Raw genomic sequence first — 17,282 nt, 5'->3', positions numbered from 1 at the left:
TCTCAGAAGAAAAGTGACCTTTAATGTATATCTCTAATTCTTCCCAGGAACAGGAAGAGAAGTCCAATTGTAAGGCTGTAGTGTGGTAAAGAGTCTTAGGTTTAGCCTTAACAGGACACTAGTTGGTTGATGCCAGTTGTCTGGGATCTGCAATCTGTGATCTTAAACTAGACTGAGAGAAATCTCCAAGTGTAATGTGAACTTTGCCTTTGTGCAGTAAATATGTTTGGAGGGAAATCCACATGAGCCTATTCTCTCCTCTCTCAGAGTGTCATTTGAAATGCTGCTGCAGTCTTGCAAAGTTTAGAAATTTGTAATGGTGACAGCTCCAATTACTAAGTTTAATGGAGTTGACTTTCTTTCCCACTCAATATATCCAAAACCTCAGTTGCCATTTTACCCTGGAGAGCTCTGGCTTCCTAGATGAAGAACATAATTGAAGGAAGGCTATCTAGTGATAGCCACTTAATTATATGGCCTGTACTGTTGCTGTCGGTTACTACGGCATGAACAAAGGGGGTCAAATGTAGAAAGGAAGACAAAGACAAAAGGATATGTTTTAAAACAAGGGGTCAGGGGGCTCCTTGCTTCTAGTGAGCAAAGGCAGCTCTGAGCTTCTACAGCCCTTTGTATTTATGAGGTAGAAAGAGCAGATAGGGAGAGATAATGGTTGGTCAGCTGCTTGACTTATCACAGGTACACATAATTGCTTTCTTTATACAACAGCTTCAGATGTTCCTATAGATAATCACAAGGAACACTGCACTGGGGTTGTGACTGCCTTCAGCACCCCTTCTGGCAGCAGATGTAGTTTGTCAGTTTTAAAACATCCTGCTTTCATGAGAACAATTTTCTGTTTGCTCAAATAGCCTCCAGTGGTATACTGAGTTGGTCACGATCCTCATTCTTTTTGGCCCTTAACATCTCCCCCTTTTTGTTTTTGCATTAATTGAATAAAGGTAATTGCAGGTTGTGCAGCTCTCAGTTGCCATTTGGTGGTCCAGCTGATATTGCAGACTATGAACAAAAAGCAGAAACATAATAACATTAATACAATAGTTATAAAAAAGACATTGAGGTGCTGTTTGAAGTAGGTCCAAGGGTAAAGGCTTTCTAAACCTTGTTGGAATTCTGCTCAAGCTTTTAAAGGAGCTGAAATGCTCAATTCTGCTTATTCAAGTTAAGGATTTTACTTTGTAAATCATTACTATCAAAAGTATCATTGGATGTGAAAGCTCCCTGTAAATGCGCCTTTACAAGGTCCCATGGACATTCACTTTTGTTATATTCCAAATTGGTCACACAAATATGAGTATGGTTAAAATGACAACACAATTCCTGCTGCAACTGCAAACTTTGTACTTGTTCTCCTAGCCACAGAACAGTAGTCTTTAACATTGCCACTTCTGTTTGTATCTCGGCGTTAATTTTATTTTGAAGCATCCATGCCTGGTCAGCTGTGCATGTCCAGTTTTCTACATATTGAGCTGTTTGAATGGAGCTGTGCATTGATACTGAGGACAGCACAACAGAGGTTATTAATGTAACTAAGGAGACTATGGCAAAAATTATCATGCCTAAGGCTCTATGAGCATGAGTAAGCTGGGTAAAAAAGAATTTTATGAGATGTAAAGTGGGAGTGGCCGCCCAAGGCTCAGACAAATTTGCAGGAACTCATAATCCAGGAATGTGACTTAGAATTATTAGGATGGATATACTCTGTGTGTTTGTATTGTGTTATGATTAAGGCAGTGATACAGTTGACAGGAATCACAAGTCAATTGGGCATTGTCCATCTGGAGTTGGTCCTCTTGCTGCTAGAGAAACGTAAGGATTAAAAACACAAATTGTAAATTGAGTGGTAATATTTTCTATAAGGGTAACATTAAAACTGCATTTAGCACTGTTACTATTATTGAATAGTGTTCCAACCCAAATGCTGCCATTCATAAATGGGAGTGCTGCTTTCCATATCGACTCCTGAATTGGACCTCTCTTTCCTTGATAATGCCATTGAGGCAAAAGTGGGCTAAAGCCTGAGTGGTGCCAAGCAATTTGCACAAGAGATCGGGATTGAATCCCAATATGATGTAGTGAAGAGATGTTAAAGTTTCACCACCAGTGCCAGCAAAGTTCATGCCATGAAGTCTGATGCTCATCTCTCCCAACAAAATGACCATGGGGATCCCAGTCGATAATGTCTCCCATTAGCGTGGACTGTTGTCTAGCTAGGGGGGCCAAGACACTGGGTCCAAGGAGAGGGGTTAGAATTATCAAAAGGAGCCCATTCTGTATAATTAATACAATTTGGGCAATTGGGCCAGGAGTGATTAGTAGTTACACCAGTAATATTAATAGAGCTGAGGCCTAATAGGTACATATATTTTCCATGGTAACTCAACCATGCCTGGGATTGAATTGTAAGGCAACTGTGGTTGAGTGATGTATCCTGGGTGATGCATAAAGGAAGTCCCTGCAATGGAACAGTATAATTGATACCATTGTTCTGAGAGTCTAATTGCTCTATGTCAGGGGGAATTAGGGGTCCTGGTGCCCATGCTCCTTGATCATGATATATCTCTGGAGGAGTGTCACTCCAGAGTACAGGTCATACTACTGGAGGTTTGGAAACCTATGCCCAATATGTCTTTGCCTCTACACAGGGAAAACATACTGCACATGATATTATAGCTAGCATGGCCATAAACATGCAGTCAGGGGTTTTTGCCTGATCCTGATGCTCCAGCACTTTCTCAGCTTCCTGTGTGGTTTTATTGATCTGTTCTCATGTTATGGGGGTTGATGTCTGTGTGACCCTGGTCGGTCCTTGCTCTGTCTTTGCATTCAGGTTCAACTGGCTCATGGCTCATACTGGGAGAACCAGACCCATAGTTGGGGTCCATAGGTCCCTCCAGTCTCTCGTTCCATGATTGCACACACCTTGAGGGCACCCACATGGTTTGTCCATCTCCTGTAAAAACACAAGCATACCCTCATCCCCATGTCAGTAAATCCACTGGGCCTTTCCATTGTCCTTTTTCCAGGGATTTCCATAATACCTTTGGGTAAACTTTCCTTTTTCCCTCTAATATTTGCCAGTGTTGTTCTGCTGGAGTCTTATTATCATACCAGGAGTCAAAAAATTTAAAGTAAGTAAGACTAAATGTAATTTTGTTTGAGGTGGTAGCTGGTCTCCTACTCCCCCTTTTTGTCTTTCAACATACATTGTAATGTTTGATGTGCCCACTCTATAATGCCTTGTCCTTGGGGATTGTAAGGAATTCCTGTTTTAAGAGTGATTGCCCATAACTGTAAAATATTTTGAAAAGCATGACTAACATAACAAGGTCCATTGTCAGTTTTTATTTGTTTAGGCACCCCCGTATGGGCAAATGATGACAAGCAATGTGGTTGGGCATGGCCAGCTCTTTCCCCTGTTTGACATGTGGCATGTAGCATATGAGAGTAAGTATCTATAGTCACATGAACGTAGCTAAGTTTGCCAAAGGCTGCTATATGTGTAACATCCATCTACCTGATTTCATCTGAAGCTGTCTCATAGGTTACATCCTTCTACAGGTATATCACCAAGGACATGCTGACAAGTGGGGCAGGCTTGCACAATAGCTTGAGCCTGGCTGTGAGGCAGATGAAACATTTGAGTAAGGTCAAAAGTGTTTTGATGCAGTAATGCATGAGAAGCTTGAGCTTGTTGAAATACAGAATCAGTTTACCTGCCCTATCATTACCTAGAGATAGTGGTCAAGGAATTTGTGTGTGAGAATGAATATGAGAAATATGAAAAGGAGCAGCACGAAAGTGAATAGCTTGCTGAAGTCTTAGAAACAAGTTAAACAGCTCTGGGTCTAGGTGCTTTTAATAGTGGCAGTCTCAATGCGACTGGCTACATTTACAACATAGGCTGAATCACAGACAGTAGGAGTTGAAGCAGTGAGCTGTAAAACCTGAATAACTGCTATTAATTCTGATCATTGAGCTGAAACTCCAGGGGTTTTTATTGCTTGAGTATGCTTACGTCCACAAATAGCTGCAGGGCCTTTGGAAGAGCCATCAGTAAAATAAGTCTGGCCTCCTGAAATAGGCCTGTGATGAGTAATCACAGAGAGGATAAAAAGGTGAAGTTTATAAAATTGCAAAATTTTGTCTGATGAATAGTGGTTGTCTATTATTCCCACAAAATCTACAAGAGCAACTTGCCATGCAGTCAACATTTCCCATGCTGCAACCTGTTGTTGGGAATCTAAGGGAACAATAATTTTGTCTGGATCATATCCCATAAGCATTTTTGATCTATGCCTACCAATGGTTATAAGTTGAGTAATTAAAGAAGGATAAACCTGTAAAGATTTTACTGTCTGATTGGATAAAAAGAGCCACTCTATTACCATTATTGACTTGTCTATGAATTGGCCCAAAAGTCCTGTTGGAGAATGGGGGGTAGGAAGAATAAACAGAAGCAAAGGCTTTTGCGGCTGTAGCTGGGAGGCATGTCTCTGCTGAAGCATTTGTTCTATAAGCTGTGATTCAGCTTCTGCCTCCTTAGTAAGATGCTGAGGAGAATCTAATGAAGAATCTCCTTGGAGGGTCTGATAAAGGTGTTTGAGTTGATAAGTAGCAATACCTAGCATTGGGCACAGCCAATTAATATCCCCTAACAATTGTTGGAAATTGTTCAAGGTTTCCAACCTGTCCTTATGGAGAACTACTTTCTGAGGTCGAACACTTCTTTTAGTAACAATAGTGCCTAAGTACTGGTATGGGGAAGTTGTTTGCACCTTTTCTGGAGCTATTTTGAGATTCCATTTAATCAAAGCCTGTTTTGTTTCTCTGAACAATTGGTGTAATAACTGTTCCGTAGGAGTGGCCAAAAGAATGTCATCCATATAATGAATTATGTAAGCAGTAGGAAACATATTTCGAGGCTCCTTTAATGCCTGCCCTACAAAATATGGACATAGTGCAGGGCTGTTAAGCATGCCTTGGGGTAAAACTCTCCTTTGATAACAAGAGACAGGCTCCCTTTGATTAATAGAAGGCACAGAGAAGGCAAATCGAGGCTTATCCTTCTCATGTAAGGATGTAGTAAAGAAACAACCTATAAGATCTATAACTTTGAGAGGCCAGTCCCTTGGAATGGCTGCTGAGGGTTGCAGATCTTGCTGTAATGCACCCATTGGTTTCATCTGTGCATTAATGCTCTTAAATCATGTAGCAATTGCCATTTTCCTGACTTTTTTGGAATTACAAATACTGGTCAATTCCAAGGGCTAACTGACTCTACAATATGTCCTACATCCAATTGCTCTTTTACTAGCTGATGGAGTTGAGTTAGTTTCTCCTGAGTTAGGGGCCATTGGTCCACCCATATAGGTTTGTCAGTCAGCCACTCTAGTGGCAAAGTAGTGGGTAGAGGAGAAATATCAATGACAGCCATCAGAAATCCTGACGACCTAGCCCTTTTCTATCTGGTTGTCCAGTTATAGATATAGGATCAAGGTTTCCCTGTAGGGACTTTCTTAAGCCCTTTAAGCTCTGATATCTCATTTTCTTTAACATTTTAAATCCTGGATTGTCAATAGTTTTATTTGTAAATCTCATATCCCATGCTGTAAGTAAATCTCAACTCCATAGAGTAACAGCTATATTTGCAACATAGGGTTGAAAAGTACATGACTGTCCATCTGGTTCAAGACAGGGTAAAATCTCAGCACTCTGTTGAGCACTTTGAGCTGTTCCTACTCCCACTAGGGATGTAGAAGTTAATTGTAAGGGCCAGGATGGTGGCCAATTATTTTTAGATATTACTGACACATCTGCTCTCATATCCGTAAGCCCATAAAACTTCTTTCTTTTAATTTGCACTGTACAGGTGGGTCTATTAGATGCTATGGGTTGTGATAGATAAATTTCCATCCTAGCTGTACTCCCAAATCCTTGATTTCCTTGCTTTTCCTTTCATGGGGAAGGGTGCAATTTACAGGGAATAAGCAATATCTGAGCAATATATTCTCCCAGTTCAAAAACCCAAAGATCCTGTGACATTACTACTACTTGAATTTCTCCTTCATAATCAGAGTCAACAACTCCTGGGACTACAGTAATTTCCTGTAAGTTAAGACAGCTTTTGGCCAAAATTAATCCCATATGTTCTGTTGGCGAATGTCCCCAAATATCAGTGGGAATCTTGGTGGGTTTGTCTCCTCCAACTAACATAACCCTCTCTCTGACTGGGAGATTGAAGCCTGCATTTCTGAGTGTTTCTGGGAAGAGGGAATCAATGTTCCTCCAGAAACCCATCCCTGAAATGGGGTTGTGGCCTGGACTGGGAATGCCCTCATTGTTTGTGGGGCCTGGGTCCAGGGCCCCTTCTTATTTCCCGACAGGGGGGTGCCATTCTGATGAAATTTTGAGCAGCATTGACTAGCCCAATGATTTTCTTTATTGCATTGAGGGCAAATCCCGGCATTTTTTTTCTGTTGGGGGTGGGGGAGCTGCATTATAAGATCCCTTCTGCCCAGAGGTCTGACAGTATTCCTTTTTGAAATGTCTGATTTTTCCACAATTATAACATTTTCCCATTTTAGGATTTGCCCCGTGGCCTTTTTTAGATTTGTCCATCACTAAATTAGCCATTGCTTGAGCCATCATTATAGAGTGATAAAGCTAGAGTTAAGGTTAGCCCTTCTGCAGCCATGGTATGAGGAACCTGCCACTTCACTGCCTCTTGTAATCTTGCAGGAAAATGTGCATAGGGCTCCTGCGATCCTTGCATGATATGTAAAAAAGATTGTACTGGGACCCCTTCCTCTGGAATTGTGGCCCAGGTGTGTTTAGCAGCCAAGGCACACTGCTTATAAGCAGCATCTGGGAGTGCCATTTGATGTTCTAGGTCTGAAAAAGGGCCATTACCCAACACATATCCTCTGTAATGTTTCCATGTCCAGCAGCACAATTTTGTCCAGCCTGGTCTGCACACTGTTCTTGCCAATTTAAATTCCATGCCAGATATGCACTAGCAGACAAACAAGTGTGAGCCAAATGCTTTACATCAAATGGTGGAAGGCTTATGGTGCCAAATATAGATTCTAGCAATCCTAAAATAAATGGGCTTTGTAGTCCAGTATTAACCACACTAGCTTTCAACTCCTTCAGCACCTTAAACTCTAGTGGAGTATGTTCATGAGTAAACTGCTATGGATTATTTGGATCAGGCCTTACAGAAATGGGAAAAGTGCAAGGTCCTAAGGGCTCTCCAGCTATAGCAGCAGAGCATAAATTTCTTTGTATTGGGTCTCTATTTCTGCTACTAAAGGAGGCAGTACAGTTTTTCTGCTACTGGAGTGGGTGGTATATGCCAATTTTTGTCCTTCTCCTCCTGTTTTTTATTTTCAATTGGTGCTGTGGGTGGGGGACAAAAGATTCTTTCAAACTTTTAGACTCAGAACATGACTCCTGTTGTCTAGCAGAATAAGAAAGAAATAATGGCAGGAGGACAGTACGGACTAAACTCCAAGTGGAGAAAACAGAAGGATCAACTTTAAGACCTTTTTGATGAGCCCATTTTAATCCTTCTCCTGCTCTGTCCCAATTTTCCACGTCAAGAGTGCCTGTCTGTGGAAACCATGGGTTATGCATAATAACCTCCTGCAGCATCTTAGTGTTTGAGAACTAACCTGAGCACCAGATTGCTTAAGTAAAACTTTAAGCAACTGCACATAATGTTGCTCCTCAATAGATAAATTCTGCCCCATGTTACCCTGATTCAGAAAACATCCCACTCCCATTACCTCTTTAGGGCACTGACCTTATATCCCAGTACCTCTTTAGGGCACTGACCTTATATCCCAGTACCTCTTTAAGGTACTGACATTATATCTGCCAGCAGACTCTTCCCAGGGTTTCTCGTTCATCTTGTCAGTTTCACTTTCTCTGCTCCAGCAGACCGTCTTTGCTCATGTCCCTGTCCCAGGCACCACTTGTCATTGTCAGTTGCTATGGGGTGAACGAGGGGGGACGAATGCAGAAATGAAGACAAAGACAAAAGGATATGTTTTAAAACAAGGGGTCGGGGGCTCTTTTCTTCTAGTGAGCAAAGGCAGCCCTGAGCTTCTACAGCCCTTTGTATTTTTTAGGTAGAAAAACAGGGAGGGAGAGGTAATGGCTGGTCAGCTCCTTGATTTATCCCAGATACACATAATTGCTTTCTTTGCACAACAGGTTTCAGATGTTCCTACAGATAATCACAAGGAACACTGCACTAGGGGCATGACTGCCCTTGGCACCCCTTCTGGCAGCAGACATAGTTTGTCAGTTTTCCAATATCTTGCTTGCATGAGAACAGTTTCCTGTTTGCTCATATAGCCTCCAGTGGTATACCGAGTTGGTCACAACCCTCATTCTTTTTGGCCTGTAACACTGTACCACAAGAGTGGGGATTTGTGGTTGTATGCCCCAATGACTCTTATCATAGATGTTTGAACTTTTCCCATATTTTTGGGTACAAAACCATTCTCAGCAAATTTCTGAACTGAAGATGCTGTGAATGCTCCTTGAGCCTATGCCAGAGAACTGCCCAAATTTCACCACCATAAGCTCTCCAAGACACTTTCCTCTATCTAAAAAAAGAGGTGTAATTTATATTCATTAACATGCCCAGATCTCAAGTGTTCAGTTCAATGAACATTGACAGTTATATATGTCCATGTAAGTAGCAACCCAAAAATGTATAGGTCATTTTCGTCACTGCAGAAAGTTCTTTTCTGCCTGTTATTAGCTAATTCCCTGCCCTACCCCCAATCTACCTGGTAGGCAACTACTTTCTGATTTTTATTCCCACAGAATTCTTATTTTATCCCTATATTTTCTTATTTATTCTTCTAAGATCTCTGTGGTTCTGGATATATATTTAAATATAAAATCATTCTGAAATGAATTTTTGTGCATGGAGTACAGAAGGATTGACCATTGATTGTCTCTATTGTTTGTTCGTTTTTCTATTTCATGATTTTCTTTATTTTTATTATCAGCTTATGTTTATTAACTTGGGGGTTGTTTTACTCCTTTTTTTCAGGGTTCTTATTATAAAAGCATATATAATTGACTTTAGTCCTTTGCTCATTTCCACTACAGGCATTTAAAGTTGTAAATTTCTCTCTAAGCACTATGTCAGCTGTAGCCAACATTTTGATGCATCGGGTTATCATCATTCAGTTACTTATGTTTTGAATTTTTTCTTGTAAGTTTGCCTTTGACCCAAGTAAGCCATACCAACAGAATATGTTGCTTGTTTTCTAAAATTGGGAATTTTCTAGATATCTTATTGTTTTGAACTTCTAATGAAATACTATTGTGGCCATAGCATATACTCTGTATGATTTTGATCCTTGCATATATATTGAGACTTGTTTTATGGTGCAGCATATGGTCTGTGTTGGTGAACATCCCATAAACACTTGAAAAGAATGCTTTCTGCAGTTGCTGGAAGTAATATTCCACAAATGATTTGCTTTGAAGCCCCACTCTAGGTTTTGCCCTCCTCCCATGTTGTAGACATTCAACTGCTACTTGGGACCTGACTACCAGTGCTTCAAACCCACTTGCCTAGAAAAGGTTGGCCCTGTGCTGCAAGATGTAGCAGCTTGTTCTCTGATAGCTACAGGCCCTGGGTCTTGCTGAGACATGTGGAGTGCTATCTGAAACCACCCAGGTGCATCACACAACTTTGTCTTCTGTAGCACATGCTAGAGTGCACCTTACAGATTCCCCATCACCTTCAGGATGGACCTGCACATTCCCTCAGCTGTTGAGAGTTCTGGAGGCTGATAGATTTCAGCCAGTGTCTCTTGGAGTCTCTGAGTGGAACCAATAAAGAAAACCCCTAAAGAAAGTGAGAAATTAAACAAAGGGCAAGACTGATGGGGGCCACACTACTAAATTTCTTTTATTTTTAAACAGCTTTACTGAGGTATAATTGACATAACATTTGCTTGTTTTAAGTGGGCAGTTAAATTATTTTCAGTAAAATTTTAGACTTGTGTGGCCATCACCATGATCCTGTTTTGCAACATTTTTATTTTTCCTAAGAAATCCCTCATGCTCATCAATCACCACTACTTTTTCCCAGTCCCCAGCTCCAGGCAACCCCTAATTGACTTACTGACTCTACAGATTTGCCTTTTCTGGAGACTATATAAATGGAATCATGTAATATGTGGTCTTTTGTATCTGTCTTATTTCATTAAGCCTAATTTACTTTTATGGTTCATGTATGTGGCAGCACATATGAATATTTAATTCCTTTTATGTGCCAAATCCTATTAAATTGTATGGATAGCTCCCATTAGTTTATTCATTTATCAGTTGATAGATATTTGATGTGTTTCCACTTTATGGACAATTATGGATAAAGCTGCTATGAATATTCACATTCATGTGTTGTGTGGACACAGGTTTTTTTTTTCTTCTGGATAGATAGGAGTGAAAGTGCTAGGTCATATGGTAAATTTATCTTCAATATTTTAAGATACTGCCAAACTGGTTTCCAACATGTCTGCATGTCCATCAATGATGCATGAGTATTTCAATTTTTCCACATCATTGTTATATTTCACTTCCTCCAGTTGTTACTGTTCTTTTTTATTATAGCATTCTAGTGGGTAAGAAGTGGTGTCACACTGTAGTTTTGATTCACATTTCCCTGCTGACTGACGATACTGACCATCTTTTCATGTACTTTATTGGCCATTCCTACATATTTTTGAGGAAATTGTTATATAAATATTTTGCCTATTTTAAAATTGGGTTATTTATCTTTTTGTTGCTTAGTTGTCAGTATATCTTATATTCTGGATATAAGTCCTTTATTAAAGATATGATTTGAAATTATTTTTCTCAGTCTATGGTTTATCTTTTCATTTTCTTATTGATGGCTTTTAAATGCCAACATTTTTAGTTTTGATCATGTTTCATTTTTCAACTATTTTTTAATGAGGAAAAGTTGGGTTTTTGCCAATTCAAGACCATGAATATGTTAATCTATGTTTTCTTCTAAGAAGTGTATAGTTTAGCCCTTAAATTTAGGCCTATAATTTATTTTGAGGGAATTTTTGCTTATGTGCGAGTTAATGGCCTAAATTCATATGGCCAATTGATTTTGACAATAGTAAATTCAATAGGGAAAAAGATTATCTTTTAAACAAGTGACACTGAGACAACTGAATTGTCCACATGCTCAGGGAATGTCAGCCTGCTATGTCAAGTGATGCCCACCTGAGTCACCACCTATTGACATCAGAGTGTGTGAAGAATTTCTCAATATGATAACTATGGGTTAAATAATATGCTGTAGCTTTCTGCTTCTCCCATTCGACAGACAGCCACATCTTCTTGTGCAGCACTAGCCACATCCCTGAGACACCATGGTAAAGGTGAAGGCCAGAGTCAATGGATTTGGCCCTATTGGGTACCTGGTCACCAGGGGTACTTATAACTCTGGTAAAGTGGATATTGTCACCATCAATGACCCCTTCATTGAGCTCAACTACATGGTCTACATGTTCCAGTATGATTCCACCTATGACAAATTCCATGGCACCATCAAGGCTGAGAACAGGAAGCTTTTCATAAATAGAAATCCCACCACCATATTCCAAAAGCTAGATCCCACCAAAATCAATTAGGGCAAGGCTGGCACTAAGTACATCATGGAGTACACTGGCATGAAGTACCATGGAGAAGGCTGTGGCTCACCTATAGTGGAGAGCTAAAAGGGTCATTATCTCTGGCTTTTCTGCTCATACCCCCATGTTTGTGATGGGCGTGAACCATGAGAAATATGACAACAGCCTCATGATTATCAGCAATGCTTCTTGATGATGTTAAAACATGCTTCCCACCAAATGCTTAGCAACTCTGACCAAGATCATCCATGACAACTCTGATATGGTGGAAGGACTCATGACCAGAGTCAGTGCTATCATTGCCACCCAGAAGACTGTGGATGACCGCTCTGTGAAAATGTGGCAAGAAAACTGCAGGGCTCAAAGGAACATCATCTTTGCATCTCCTGGAACTGTCAAGGCTGTAAGCGAGTATATCAATAAGCTGCACAGGAAACTCAGTGGCATGGCATTCCATGTACCTACCACCATCATGTTGGTCATGGACATGACCTACCATCTGGAAAAACCTGCCAAATATGATAACATCAAGAAGGTGGTGAAACAGGCATCAGAGGGTCCGCATAAGGGCATCCTTTGCTACACTGAGAACCAGGTTGTCTCCAGCTTAACCACTGACACCCACTCTTCTACCTTGGATCCTGGAACTGGCATTGCCCTCAATGACCACTTGTTAAGCTCATTTTCTGATATGAAAATGAATTTGGCTACAGCAACAGGGTGGTGAACCTCATGGCTCACATGGCCTCCAAGGAGTAAGACCTCTAGACCAGCAGCCCCAGCGAGAGCATGAGAGGAAAAGAGAGGCCCTCAGCTGCTGGGGAGTCCCTGCCACACTCAGTCCCCCACCACACTGAGAATCTCCCCTTCTCACAGTTTCCATGCAGACCCCCTGAAGAAGGACGGGCCTAGGGAACTCCATCTTGTCATGTACCATCAATAAAGTCCTTTGTCTGTGCTCAGAAAAAAAAAATGCTGTATTAGGAAAGCTCACAAAGATTACTGATCAGAAAAAGAATAGACAGCATGATTTCTCCATCCTCCTATTTAATACTGATGCATAAATGGTCAGAAAATGCTGGGCTCACAATGGGAGTCTGCATTCCAGTGTGGGAGCATTAGTCTCCCTTGTTATAATTTTTTATCATTTTAAGCACAAGGACACAGCTTTATCAATGGAGGAGCACACAGGCTTTTGGTGTGAAACAGTCTAGATTTAGGTGCCAGCTGTTCACAAGATCATCTGGAAAAATCAACTACCCAGCACCTGAAGTCCTTGGGGCTCATGCAAAGGGCTTCATTTTTCTTAGAGGAGAAAGCCACCCATTCTACAAGGAGCTGTACTAGGCACAGCCCCCCATGCTGGGAAAAGGAAAATTCCTCTCCTTGGCCTGCTTATTAAACTCCTGGGTTACTTTAGGATACTTACATCCCTTGTGCTTGAGTCCTAGAGAGGTCAATTTGGACATGAGTAGCATAGAATAAGTTTTAAAGGCACAGGAGTAGTTTAAATAAGCTAGGGTAAGAATATTCATGGATAATAGGGAAAGTTTCTGGACTGAACCCTGGAATACACATATCAACATTTGGAAGTTGAACAGAGAAGGAGGGGCCAGCTAAATATGCTGAGTAGGAGTTGGTGGCAGGAAGGAGAAAAATTACGAGGAGATGGCCTTGTAAAAGTCAAGTGAAGAAAGTGTTTCAAGAAGAGTTTGGTCCACTACGTCAGATGCTGCTGACACATCAAATGCAATAGTAAAATAATTGATTACTGGTTTTGGCAAAATTGTAAGTAATTTGTAAGAGCAATTTCCACAAATAGTTGGGTTGAAAGTTCAACTGGAAAGTCCAACACACAATTCATCTGCGTGTTGAGGAACAGAAGAAAAATGTGAAGAGAGTGACTATTAAAAACAAGACGTGTTCAAGAAGTTGAACCATGAAGATCTCAGTAAAAAGGTGTTACAGCCAATGGAGTGAAGAGTTTGTTTTTGTTGTGTTGTCTTAAACTGGACTACTCCTTTATTGATCCTTAGCACCTTGTACAGAGCAAATGTTCAAACACTGTTGAGTGTTTCACTAAATAAAGTGTCTATGTCTCATACGTCTTTTTATTACCGTAAGAATTTGCACATATGACATAATAGGAACTTAACACATGTTTATTGAATAAAGAAATGGAAGGATGAGTGAACAATCAAGGACTCTAGAATGTCTTAGTGCTTTTGAAAGTTAGTGCTTGTGGACTAATACAAAGAAGGAGGTAGAAGAGAACAGTGACCACAAAAATGAAAATACTAGAAAGTTTCCCATACTAATGAGAGGCTGGAATCATTGCCCAGGCCAAAGCTGTTTGCCAAGGAGAAGCAAATTTCTTCTCATCTATAGCACGGATATGAGTAGGATCCCAGGTGTTTGAAGTGTACTTGAAGAGCCAGTTTTCAGAAGTAAGGAACAGTGGGCCATCCCCTCCACCATATAGGGAAAACTAAGGCCAGAGCTTTTGGGTTATATGAGCTCAGCTTGGCTGTATTTCCAGGCAAGACCTTCAAAGTGAGAAAGGAGGAGGCTTTAGCAAAATCTCTTTTTAATTTCTTACTGAATCCTCTGTTTGTCAATTATTTTTTGAGGGGGGTCAGATAGATGTCACTCAACCATTTCCTCTGGAGTCTGACAATGATGGTATGGTAGCCAGCCTCTAAGTTGAGTCCAGTGATCTCTGCTTCCTGGTATTCATTCCCTTGTGTGTGTGCTGAACCTAGTAACTTGCTTTTAATCAGTATAATCGGACAAAAATGATGGAATGTTACTTCTATGATTAGGTTAGAAAAGATCGTGACTTCCGTCTTCTTTTACACTTCCTCTTTCTCATTGGGCTGGATGAAGCAAGCTGCCATGCTGAAGAGGACAATATAGTAATGAACTGAGGGCAGCCAACAGTCAAATGGGAACTGAGGCTCTCAGTCCAATAATCTTCGAGGAAGTAAGTTTTCCAACACCTATGTAAGTGAGCTTGAAAGTAGATATTTCCCCAGTTGAGTTTTCTGATGAAATTGGAATTTTGTGCCAATCAAGAGCTCTTCGTACTCCAACGTTTAAGAAGAAAAAAGGTAAACTGACATACTTTTAACAAGCTGCTTTCTTTTCTTGGGGATTTCTCTTGCATTACAAAGAACATTATCCCTTCATTAAACTCAGTTTGAAAACTACGAGTGGTTTAGCAAATATTAGATTCACTGAAGTTACTAAGTGTTGGTGAAGATGTGGAGAGACAGGCATGTTATTCGTGGAAGTGTAAGTTAACACAAACATCTGGTGAGTATGTGACAAGATATTTTAAACTTTCACACTTGACCCAGCAAGTTCAGCCAGATATTTATTTTAAGGAATAATCAGTTGAGATTAGACCAAGAGGTCATATGGGACATCTCCTTGCACATAGAAAGCTCTACATATGAGCTCTAACATATTAATCGAGCCCTTTACTATGTATCAGGTGCTTTACATATATTATCTCATTTAGTTTTTAAAACGGACTTTATTTTCTATGATAGTTTTAACAGCTAGGAGGAGAGAAACAGTGTGATGTGATGAGTGAAGCAGAGCCTATTCGGGAGAGGATGGTCAGGGATGTCTCACCTCACTGGGGCGGTGACAGTTCAGCTGAGATCTACATGTCAACAGAAAGCCAACCATGAGAAGAGGGGGAACATCATTTTATGTAAAAGGAATGATAAATGTGAAGATCCAGAGGCAAGAAAGTATTGCGTGTTTACAGAATTGAAGGAAGGCCAATCTGGCTGGGACACCATGAGTAAAAGAGAGAGTGATGAAGACAGGAGTTGGAAGGATGAGCAGATCATGCGGTGCCCAGGAGAGCTGGAGATCAGTTTAGAGTCTATAGTAAATGGAATGGGAAGCCCCAGAAAGGTTTTATATAGGTGAGACATAGGATTTGAGTTTACTTAAAACATCTCTCAGGCTGTTGTATGGAGAACAGAATGTGGCAAGCAGCAAGAGAGATCATGGGAAAAGCCAGTGCTGAGGGTGTTCATTTAGAGAGAGATTTTTTTTCTCTAACCTTCTTTCGTTTTTTGTTTTTTAGTGACAGGGTCTTCCTCTGTCACCCAGAGCACTGGTGTGCAGTGGCGCAATCCTCAACTTCCCAGACCAAGAGATTCTCCTACCCCAGTCCCAGGAGTGTCTAGGACAACAGGTATGCACCACCATGGCTGGCTAGGCTTTTAACAAATTTTTAATTCTGTAGAGATGGGGTCTCCCTATGTTGCCCAGGGTGGTCTTGAAATCTTAGACTCAAGTGATCCTCCTGCCTTGGCCTCCCAGAGTGCTGGGATTATAGACATGAGATTTTGTGCCCAGCTATCTCTAACTTTGATGTGTGTGAGCCTCTGCCCAGATTCCAATTAAAGAAACTATACCTGGTCACCGTGGAATTCTTGAGGTTTGATTAGTTTAAGCGACAGATTTTCTTAACCTTGGAGAACTTTTCTGTTTGTCTTTTAAATGTAGAGAGCAATTAGTTGAAGTGAAGCCTAAGTACCTGTAATTTTGTAGAAACTCCCTGGGTGATTTTAATGGGCAAAGAGGGTGAGAACTCTTTAGGACCAATTAGGGACCCCCTTTCTTTCTTGGGGATTACAGTAAGTATAATACATAAGGCTCAAATCCTCTCCTCCCCCAGAATTATGGAGGCAAAGGGCAGTGCAAGGTGCATCAGGCTTTGTCTGCTCCTGGCAGGCCACCTTTCACACAACTACTCCAAATAGGGAAGACAATATCATAAGTAAGAGCCAGGAAAAGTGCCTGTCTTGGCTGTCCATCAGATGACAATGGAATAGGTGTGGAAGGCTGCTGCTGGCCTTCACTGTCTTCACCACTCACAGTCAGCCTTCTTCTGCTTCTCTCAGATCTTTATTCCCCCAACTCAGCTCACTTAACAAAGCAAAACCACAGGAGTGACTTGTTTTCTCAGCTGCCCTTGGCAATCACATAATTTCCATCCTCTCTGCCCCTGGCGGGAGGGGAGGAGCACACTTGGCCCGTCTCCAGCATGAATTGCCTAGTGCTTGCTCCTCTGTCTCCCTATCACAGCTGCAAGTACCCTGTAGATAGCAGTTTTTCTGCTGCCAGACTGTGGTTTTAAGGTCATTTCTGCTAACGCAAAGCACATTCCAATGGATTTCAATTTCCAGCTGCTCCTGTGAGATCCAGGCCACTTTTCTCAGTGCTCTCTGCATCCAGCCAGTGCCCTGCCTTATTCTAGCAGCCAGGAATGTTCAACTTTGGAAGCCAGTGAGGTGGGTGGCAAGTTGTTCCATATACCACGTTTCCCTCTGTTTAAGAAGTTTGAAAATGGTATCAGTGTATGTGCGGTGTTCAAGCTGGCATTCTCACGAACATATTTGAAGGATGTTCAACACAAGTAAAGCAATTGACAGACTCCTGTTCATGGAGACTAGGGAATCACTGGAAGCAGTTCCATGCAGTCTTTTTATTCACTGAAGACACTCCACTGAGATGCTTTTCTGAAAGCATCAAGGGCTGAGGTAGGGAGTGGTTCTG

At 41.1% G+C, this 17,282-nt stretch overlaps 1 long non-coding RNA gene and 1 pseudogene across 2 annotated transcripts in view; both read left to right on the top strand.

Moving 5' to 3' along the window:
* The first annotated feature begins 11,343 nt into the window (after window positions 1-11,343).
* Window positions 11,344-12,552, top strand: LOC134808840 (glyceraldehyde-3-phosphate dehydrogenase-like; annotated as a pseudogene).
* A 1,348-nt stretch (window positions 12,553-13,900) lies between these two features.
* Window positions 13,901-17,282, top strand: part of LOC107967697 (uncharacterized) — a 71,940-nt gene continuing 68,558 nt past the window's right edge. Inside the window, exons 1-5 of one of the 2 annotated variants that reach the window (XR_010152750.1) lie at window positions 13,901-14,146; window positions 14,522-14,809; window positions 15,263-15,640; window positions 15,805-15,915; window positions 16,913-17,017. This is a non-coding gene — a long non-coding RNA (uncharacterized LOC107967697). Of the gene's footprint in view, window positions 14,147-14,353; window positions 14,810-15,262; window positions 15,641-15,804; window positions 15,916-16,912; window positions 17,018-17,282 lie in introns of those variants that run through there. The other variant, XR_010152749.1, reaches the window with a different exon arrangement.

Source organism: Pan troglodytes, chromosome 1, assembly GCF_028858775.2.
Source record: "Pan troglodytes isolate AG18354 chromosome 1, NHGRI_mPanTro3-v2.0_pri, whole genome shotgun sequence".
Lineage (NCBI taxonomy): Eukaryota > Metazoa > Chordata > Mammalia > Primates > Hominidae > Pan > Pan troglodytes.
The sequence above is the reverse complement of the archived record's forward strand: the minus strand, read 5'-3'. Positions and strand labels throughout refer to the sequence as shown.